General features: G+C 41.2%; 1 long non-coding RNA gene across 1 annotated transcript; it reads left to right on the top strand.

Moving 5' to 3' along the window:
• Positions 1-2,669: 2,669 nt before the first annotated feature.
• On the top strand, positions 2,670-7,806 carry LOC119974727. The gene is made up of 3 exons (XR_005462564.1): positions 2,670-2,757; positions 3,816-3,957; positions 7,725-7,806. It is a non-coding gene; the product is annotated as an uncharacterized LOC119974727 (long non-coding RNA).
• Positions 7,807-10,013: the final 2,207 nt, after the last annotated feature.

The raw sequence follows: 10,013 nt of genomic DNA, 5'->3' as shown, positions 1-10,013 counted from the left end.
AGAAGGGGAGTGAAGGATTCACAATGCTGAGGATTGTGTAGTATGTTGAAAGACGTGAAGGGGAGTCTTGCAGCGTCAGCGAGCTGCAACGAGATGCATTCACATTCTTGACATGCCCATTGACTAATTTAACTTGACACTCACAATCCAAGGGGAAGGTGATCTCCTTTCAAATCTGATTTTGATCCACCTGCATCTCTATTGACCTGGTTCCATTGTGCAATTCCACTGTGATGACCAGCAGTGCACATCAGTGTCAGCTTTTTTGGCAGCTGCCATGATACCTTTATACAGCATTCTTCTGGAACGCTGCTTCAGTTCGGCTGTAAGTTACGTCTCTGATATTGACATAAAATTGTACCTTTCTTCTAAGCTGCTGTTGTCTCCGAAGAACCTATGGCAATGCTCAAATTCCCACTTAGTCAAAGGCAGTTCACCAAATAGCATTAAACATTACAAAGATATTTCACAGCACCACACACCATAACCATGTAAATTAAGAATCATGGAATTGGGGTATTTCCCCTCCAACTCTTGTTGATGGTTATTTGTTGGTGGTTATTACTCTTATCCTACCAGTTTCTTGCTTGGAGAGCAATCCAAATCTCATCCCATTGCTCTCTCATCTTAACCCGGTCTTCCTCTGCTTCACATGTTAATCCACTCTTTTATTAAAAGGTGCAGTGGTCTCTGTCTCAATTATTGCTAACGGCAAAACAATACATACTGTAACTATTTATGTTAAGTAATTTCTCATAAAATCCTTGTCACTTTCTTAGTGACAATCTGAAATTGATGAATATCCCCCCTCCGACCACCCCATTCCTGACCCACCCACCACCTGCCTTATTCACCCAAACGAAAGCTTTCACAATCATAAAACCACTCAAACCTCCTCTGCTCCAACAAAAGTAGCATCAGTGTCTTGAAAGTGTGACAGTAACAATTCACTAAGGTGAGATTGGAGTTTATAAAGATATCAGGACAAGCTAAAAATTCACCTGTGAATGGGTCCATTAACTTATTTGCATAGTCAGAGGGAAGGTTTGTCATTCTGATGACTTATAATAGGGAATGGCTACAAAATGAAGCTCTGTATGGAATGGGGTTCAATTTATGAACTTGTCCTCAATGTAGCTGCCAATGTGTAACTTTACGCATGCAAATATATGACATGAAGTCAGTAAAATCCTTAATTGACTCCTTTATTTCTCTTCCTTTTACAAAGATAGTATATCATCTAGGCATAAGGTAATTATCACATGAATCCCTGCCAGAAATAATTCATAAATCAGTCTAATTATGAAAAACACATCAATTATTAAAGTCCTAAAACTACTTATTATATTGTCTACTATAAAGAGTTGGTATGTATCCCAATTAGTTCTTTAATTTGAAAAAAACTGATAATTTATACTTGATCAGTTCCACTTTCCTTGGGTTTCTCGACAGTTGTTGACAAGGTGAGTAATTATTTTTCCTAATGATTAGAAGAAATAGCAGAGAGACATTTCAGTGTGGAGCTACCACAGACCGGTTGTGACCATGGCCAAGGAGAAACTCATTATCTAAAATGTACCTTCCTCACAAACAAAAGTGGTGGTAGGGACAGTAATAGAGATTTTAAGTACGCATTTTATTTCATGGCATCAGCCATTACAACAGTAGTGCACAGTATGACTGGTGAAATTCAGTTTGGAAAATTCACTTCAAGCTGCATTATAAGTCATTGCCTCCAATTTGTGATGTGTAAAATGGTAAGCGTGCAGGGAAAGTAAAATTTTGTTCAGGGTGTCATGAACATTTGTTTGCCATCTGGAGTCTACTTGTTGATTGACTTTGCACAGAGGCAGTTGATGCTTTATTCAACATGAACGCAATTCGCAGATGACAATATTTTCATCTAACCAAATTTGAAGTGAATCCCATGCAGAGGGAACTCTATTTTATGTTGGTCATAGCAACCGGTTCGTATTAAGCCGGTTGAATTCTGGTCATCACATCAAATATGGTTTATTCGAATTGTTCTAAAAGCTAGGAACATTTTTTTAAAAATTGTCTTTCTGAACTCAGCTGTTATTTCAGACCAGTACAGTTGTGTTAGTAACAGTGTGCTGGTATCACAATGCAGTGACATGGTGTCATCATGTGTATTGTCACAATACAGTGGCATGTGTCATTATGTGTGATGACACAGTGCAATGACAATGGATTCTCCATTGCGAGTACGCAAAATCTCCATTCATTGCAGGGGAACAGAGAGAATAGCGAATCAAAGTCATGGTGTCATTAAGTAAGATGTCACAATGCAGTGACGTGGTGTCATTATCTGTGACGTCACAATGCAGTGACATGGTGTCATTGTGTGATGTCATAATGCAGTGACATGGTGTCATTATGTCTGATGTCACAATGCAGTAACATGTTGTCATTATGAGTGATATCACAATGCAGTGTCATGGTGTAATGTATGATGTCATAATGCATTGTCTTGGTGTCATGTGCGTGATGTCACAATGCAGTGTCATGGTGTTATATGTGATGTCACAATGCAGTGTTATGGTGTCATGTGTGATATCACAATGGAGTGTGTGTTAGTGTCACTATCGTCTCTGTAACCACATCATGGCACAATTTCATTAATGACATTATGCTATTTGTTGCACACTGGTCACGTTGACAAGTAATGGTTCAAGGGAGAGTGACACAGTTAGCTCATTTGCAAGAGTCCTGATCTCCAACATAAAAACAGCTGAGGTAAAACATAAAACATTGTGGCTATTTTTGAACAGTTTTGTGAATCATTTTGCTGTAATTTCCAACTACCCTTACTCTTACACAAACTCTTGGCCTCTGGGCTCAAATTCCATTTGGCTTGTTGGAATTAATTACAGTTTGATGTGAAGTCTATGAAAGCTGGTGTATTTTCTTTGTAGGATAAGCCTATTCTGTCAGCACAGTGAAGCATTAATGTAGGAAACTTTTGCCGAGAGTGCAGGCACTCTAAATCACCCTGTCAGCTAACTAAACCATTGTTTTTTTCTACAATATATTGTAGAAAGCGCTGGCTCATGAAACAAGCAATGTCATGTAACATAATCGCTTATCAAATCTCAGCTGTGCACTTGCCCTAGATTCAAGCATTTCTACTGAGTCTTTAAAATGACTTCAATGAGAAGCTCATCAGGCTGCTTAAAGTGACAAGTATGGTTTTAATATTAAATGAGAGGAGAGTCACACTCTACTTTGTTATGAAAATTATTAAGAAAATCATCCTGCTTCCAATTTATTCTATCACAGAAAAACAATTACATCAATACATTTTTTTAATTAAAAAAAGGATTTCCAAATATATGCAGTCAATCATTCTGAGTTCGTAGTTTCCCACCTATTGTTCAGCTTGTTCAGAAGTACAGCGACTAAACAATCTTATAACTATTTGTCTGTGAGTGTGCATCAATGCAGATTACATGCATTACATTCGCCACCAATCTGACAAGTGAAAATCCAGTTGTGCATTTGATTAATGTGATGTTTATAAATAGAAATTTTAATAATTACTTTTAAAGGAGGAAAACACAGAATTAATTTGGAATAAAACCAACAAGGTGATTTTGAAAGAGTTAATTCTTTACTGTTTGTCATAAAGTGCAGTACAATCCAATTCAAATTAATTTATTTAAATTTAAACTTATACTTCGCTCTGAGCATTTGTTTCACCTCCTGAATGTTGAACTTACTTTTCCTCATATTAATATTTACTTGCCTCAACAAGTAAATCAAGAACTGAACTCCCCCTTAATTAATGTTATTAGGAATCCCATAACGGCAACATAAAAAATGGACGCAGTCATCAGCAAGACGAAAATAGAATCCATATGGAACAGGATGAAAGATCATATAGGATCAAGCACATTAATGGATGTAATTTACAGACCACCCAGCAGTGGAATTGAGGTGAGGGAAGAAATGTGCAGACAAATAAGAGTATTAAGTTTAAAATTTAGAATAATCATGGGGGTATCAACTACCTTGACATTAATTGGACAGAAGAGGTTGGTAGACAAAGTGGATAGGAGAATGGCATTCCTACAATGGACACAGGATTTCTTTCTCACCCAATATGTTCAAAACTCAACAGGGGAAGATTCAGTATTGGATATAATAATGGCGAATGGACCAGGGCAGAAAAGGAAAGCAAAAGTCGGGGAGCATCTCAACAGTAGTGACCATAATATAATGCACTTTAAGATTATAATGGAGAAGAACATAAGTATGATAGAAACAAGCTTAACCAGGAGAAAAGCTGATTTCGAGGGGTTGAGAATAGAACTTGGGAAAATAAAAAAGGCAACTATAATTGCATACAATGATATGGAACAGCAATGGGAAATATTCAAAATGATGTTCGATGGAATATGGGGATGCTGAGGAGCGTGTGATGGCTTGACATCTGTGCTAGGAAAAATAATGGCCAGGATTTTATGTATCTCCCCCCCCCCCACCCACCCACCGGATGTGGGGGCCATTTAATTTCCTGTTTACTTTGGGGGAACCGTAATATTCTGCTGGGTGGGGAGAACGGAAAATTGTGGCCAATGGAATCCCTACTAAAGGGAGAAATGCAAGAAATCTAGAAATGAGAAACAGCCAGTATGGATTTCAAAAGAGAAAACCTTACTTGACCAACCTTACTGAAATTTTTAAAGCGTTAAAAGGGAGACTAAACAATGATATTGCAGTAGATGCAATTTATCTGGATTTTCAAAAGGCCCTTGATAAGTTGCCCCATAATAAACCAATTGAATAAGGTCAGAGAATGTGGAGTCAGGAGCCAAATGGCAGAATGGGTGGCTAGTTTGCTTCAAGCCAGAAAGAGAGTGGGAATAAAGTGTAATTATTTAGAGTCACAGAAGGAGGGAATGTGGTGATCCACAAGGATCAGCGCTGGGACTGCTGCTGTCCACAGTTTACTTTACTGTTTTGGACCTTTGGATCAAAGACATAGGGTGGGATTTTCCAGCACTTCCCACAGATGGGATCCTTTGGTCCTGCCGAAGGTGACCCTCCCACAGCGGGGTCCCTGGTGGTGGGAGGGGTGAGCTATGCAAAGCGCTGGAGGCATCGGCGGGACTGGAAGTCACCACCGCCACCAGAAAAGCCGTGTGCAGGGGGCTGGAAAATATCGCTCAGAATTTCTACATTTGAGGATGATTCCAAATTTGGCAGGGGTGCAAGGGATGGGTTGGCGTGGAATAGTCAATCTAAGAGAGGCTGTAAAAATTACAGAGGGATATTAATAAACTTGCAAAATGGACAAATAATTGGCAAATTAAGTTCAACGCAGATAAATATGAGGTAATACATTTTAGCAGGAAGAGTAGGGAGTTCACTTATTCCTTAAAAGGTGCATGTTCAGAGGGTAGAGGAACAAAGAGGATCTCGGAGTGAATGTGTGTGTGGAGTTTGCACTTTCTCCCCGTGCCTTCGTGGTATTCCTGCCACAGTCCAAGGAAGTGCGGGTTAGGTGGATTGACCATACTAAATTATCGTTCGTGTCCAAAGATGTGCAAGGTAGATGGGATTATAGAGTTATGGGGAAAAGAGTGGAGAAGAGGGCCAAGGTAGAGTGCTCTTTCAGAGCAACTGGGCAGTCACGATGGGCCAAATGGCCTCCTTCTGCACTGTAGGAATTCTATGGTTCTATGGAAAACAGCATATCACTAAAAGTTGTGCCACTGGTTAGTAAGGTAATTAAAAAAGTAAATGAAACAGTAAATTTTCTAGAGGGATCGAATTGAAAAGTAGTGATGTTATGCTAGACCTGTATTGAATCTTGGCTCGGCCACATGCAAGTGTGCTGTGGCAGGTCTGGTTGCCATATTACAAAAGAGATTTAGCCCCACAGTGCGTATCTTGTGTCCTTCACGATTTGTCCACCTGACAAATTCAGCCTGATTAATAGGCTTACATTTTAGCTGGCCAGAGAATCTGGTAGAGAATTAGCTGTCCGTCATTTGTTCCACCTCCTTAAACCCTGGAAGTGGGCATTTTGGAGTTGGGTTCGAATCGGGCTCCAGATTTATCATATTGTAACACCTGACGCAAGCCAACACTTACCTTATTTTTAAAATGCACCCCAAAGTAGACGAGAAGAAAATTGTGAAATAAAACAAAGAAGAATAAATCTTGCACCAAAAAAAAGTGAATAAAACTTTAAATGGTACATTCTTAGTCCAAGGTATTGACATATAAAATTAAAGTCAGGATGGAAGTCTGAGAGTCTTGGGCACAATTCTGAAGACTGCCTTAAGTCACACATAGTTCATAACAAGAAATACAAGTGTGTACGGTAAACATTGAAGGTATCAGAAAATCAAATGTTCCATGATTCAATATATTAACACTGACAGGGGAACGAGTTGTCTGTTTTCTTTAATGATGGCGCAATTTCTCAGCAACAGTTTGTGAATTTCCCATAACACAAATCATCTTAAAATTCTGTTTCACCACAATAAAAACTCAAAATGTTATTACTGATCTCATCTGGTGTTTCCGAAGATGTTGTGCTCTGTCATTAATATACTTTTGATTCCTCGGGTAGCTAGGCGCCTTCTAACAGACCATGAATCTTAAAGTGTGTCCATGCTACCTTGGATGATTCATCTTTTTCGGAAGTACTCTTGATGGCAGAGTGAGAATATTTTGATATTGTATGAAATATGCTTATTTTATTCATCTACAAGGATTCCAGACTACTGTGGTCATTCCAGTTTCTGCTCGAGATACACAAAGCACTCATTTCTAGCTGGCCAAACAATTTACCGTCACAACATTTGATCTAAAGGTGACGAAAAAGAGAAGGATTGAACACACTAAAGTGGCCACAAATTGACTACAGTCAATAATTACCCCACAAATATCTGTGACCAATGGTAAAACACTTTGCTCTCCCCATACCATCAACTTTTCCCCAATCCTCGGGTCGGCCACACAAGCCATAAAAAATTGTGACCTGGTTGAGAGCAATCATAGAATAATAGAATCCCCAGAGTGCAGAAGGAGGTCAGTCGGCCCATTGAGTCTGCACCAAACTTCTAAAAGTGCACCCTACTTACCCGTGCCCCCACCATATCCCCGTAACCCATCAACCCCACCAGTCTTTTTGGTCACAAAGGGGCAATTGATCATGGCTAGTCCACCTAACCTGCACATCTTTGGATTGTGGGAAGAAACTGCAGCACCTGGAGGATACCCACACAGACATGGGAAGAACGTTCAAATTCCACACAATCCACCCAAGACCGGAATTGAACCCGGTTCCCTGACGCTGTGAGGCAGCAGTGCTAACCACTATGCCACCGTGCAGCTCAATCAAAATGAATGGCATGTCCCTTCTCGTTCTTCTCTCCTTTTCATTTTTTCTTTTGAATTTGCCCGTGGCCGCCTTCTAATACTGCAGCTGGCGAAGACAAATCAGAAACAGAGAATAGCCTCAGTAGATTTTCTGTCACCATCCTGGCAAGTCAGCTTTAAAAAAGTGTCCAGAAGCTGAAACGTTATGAGAATTTTCCATTCCACCAACTGAGGCCAAGGGCTACTGTCCCATTAATCAACACACCCTTAATTAAATTAACTGGAGAGTATGAGGCTGCATCATTTCTGGTATAAATAGATCTCTCTAATCATTTATAATTTGAGAACTTCAATTTCATCTGCTTCAGCTTTGCTTCAGGTACCGAAACGAACACCACAAATCAACATAAAGGCGAACAAACAGTTGAGCTGATCATGGCGATGCATCAAATTTTGGACAGGAGGAAGCGAGATTCTTTTGCTCTAAAAATCGTGCCACTGGACATTGTACGCCCACCTGAACTGCTGAAAGATGTTAACAGAGCTTACTTTCTTAACGTCTCATCTGAAGACTGTCGCCACTGACCGTGCAGTAGTGACCCAGTGACCGTGACAATGGGTTGGATTCTCCGGTCCCCATGCCGCGTGTTTCGCCACGGGTGGGCTGGATGCTGGGCGCGCGATTCTATCTTCCCGACACCTGTCAATGGGATTTCCCATCCAGGGTGGGTGGGGGTGGGGGTGGGGGGTGGGGGGGGAATCAGTGTGCTGCCAATGGGGAAAGAGAATCCAAATGACAGGAGAATTTGGTCAATGTGCCTAAATCCTGGACTAAAAATTGAATGCAAAAACTCATTCAGGAACAGAGTGCCGACAACAGAACCAAGTTGATACCTGCGAGAAATAAGAACACCGATGTTGTTATTTTTGTTTGAAATCTATATGGACTTAGTTCTCTGGCTATAGGTCGGGATCCAACAGAATCCATGATCTTTAGTTTACAATTCTCATCAATTCTGCATTGTTAGTACACTGCAGGAGACAAGATAGTGCATATTTATAAATAACTAATAAATTGCCCATGGTACTGTGCACAGTCAGTCGATGAAAAACCTTCAGTGTACAATGTACATAGTTGGGAGAGAGATTTCAGAAGTTTGGCTCCACTGAGCAACTTAATGGGAAGGTATGGGAATTCGCTCAAACTTTTATCTTGCTGTACCTTACGATCAATGACTAATAGACAGCCTACTGTAGTTGCCTGCATTTGTTATGCTTGCCCATGCCCCCTTTCTCTTTGTGTAAGTCTTCTCAGGTCAAGAAATTGTCCCCCAGAACACGGAGCTGGAAGCAGCCCCTCATATCATTACCCATCAAACACTCCAGACTCTAGAGGCACCAGCTCAGATGTATCTGTCATAACCTGGGGTTAAGCAGGGACACTAATGAAACCTTAAACAGGTCATGGGACACTAATGTGACTGGGGGATGCATATTCCCAAAGGACTATGGGGAATACACACTCCCCCACTGAGGGAAGGGGCCTCATCTACATGCTGCATAAAATTGGAGGGCCATGAACTGTGAGCTGTTCCTGTAGCAGAGTAATTGCTCTGTACTCTTCTTCTGTTGCATTAAACCTACCTTTGACTCAATCTATTTGGCTCGGTGTGAACTCCTTTCCGGACCTTATAATAGTATCGACTTTGGGGAAAAATAGTTGCAGGGAGTCAGGAGGAAATACCAGCTGAATTCGCCCATCACCAGTGAGGAAAAGAAGACAGGGTTATAGCTACATGGGCAACTGCTGAAAAATCTACACATTTCTACTTTGCAGGAGCTACAGGATTTGTACTCGCTGTTAAGCTGCTCTTCAGTGAGTTCTTTTGAGAAGTCCCTGTGTGGAATATCAAAGAAGTATAATAATGGTGCCTAAGTATCTGTGTTGACATGCAAACGGGTTTCACAAACCCGCTAAGCAGCATGAAACAATGGAAACTAGAAGCCATTCTGTCGAGAAGCTCTCAGAACAACAGATGCAAACCGATCTCTGAGACTTTTTCAAAGCTGTACTTTGATGCACAATCAATGGACACGAAACGTAGATGAGATCCAAACGATAGGCTTTAATGCACAAGATGTGTGCCTGCAGCAGACGTACAGACGAAAGACCGACTGCCGGGAAGCACTGGTTCTTATATCCCGCCTTGTAGGTGGAGCTACCTACCTCTGAGCCAATCGGCTGAGAGGCACATGACTTACCCGGGCCAATGGGCAGTGAGTCCTCTGCACCAATAGCAGCTCACTTCCAAGGTACCGTAATACCCCTAGTCATACTACCACATTCACCTCTTGTTGAAAAAGAAGCGGTGGGGGGGGGGGGAACGTGGACATGAGGGCGGGGGCATGTCCAGTGAGTACGTGAGACTGGTAGTATGACTAGAGATGTTTAGGTCGTACCGTTGCATCAATGGCTGCCCACTGACCCGCAACTTATGTGCAAAAAGAAAACAGCAACTATGTACGGTGTTTAAAATCGGGGGGGAGGGGGGGGGGAATGGGGAACAGGCAAGGAACAAAAAGCAACACAAGAGTCCATCCGCAGGCAGCAGTCCACCAGTAGGTCACATCGATTCAATCAGTCGAATGGGTGCCTT

This window comes from Scyliorhinus canicula, chromosome 12 (assembly GCF_902713615.1).
Source record: "Scyliorhinus canicula chromosome 12, sScyCan1.1, whole genome shotgun sequence".
In the NCBI taxonomy this organism is placed as follows: Eukaryota; Metazoa; Chordata; class Chondrichthyes; order Carcharhiniformes; family Scyliorhinidae; genus Scyliorhinus; species Scyliorhinus canicula.
The sequence above is the reverse complement of the archived record's forward strand: the minus strand, read 5'-3'. Positions and strand labels throughout refer to the sequence as shown.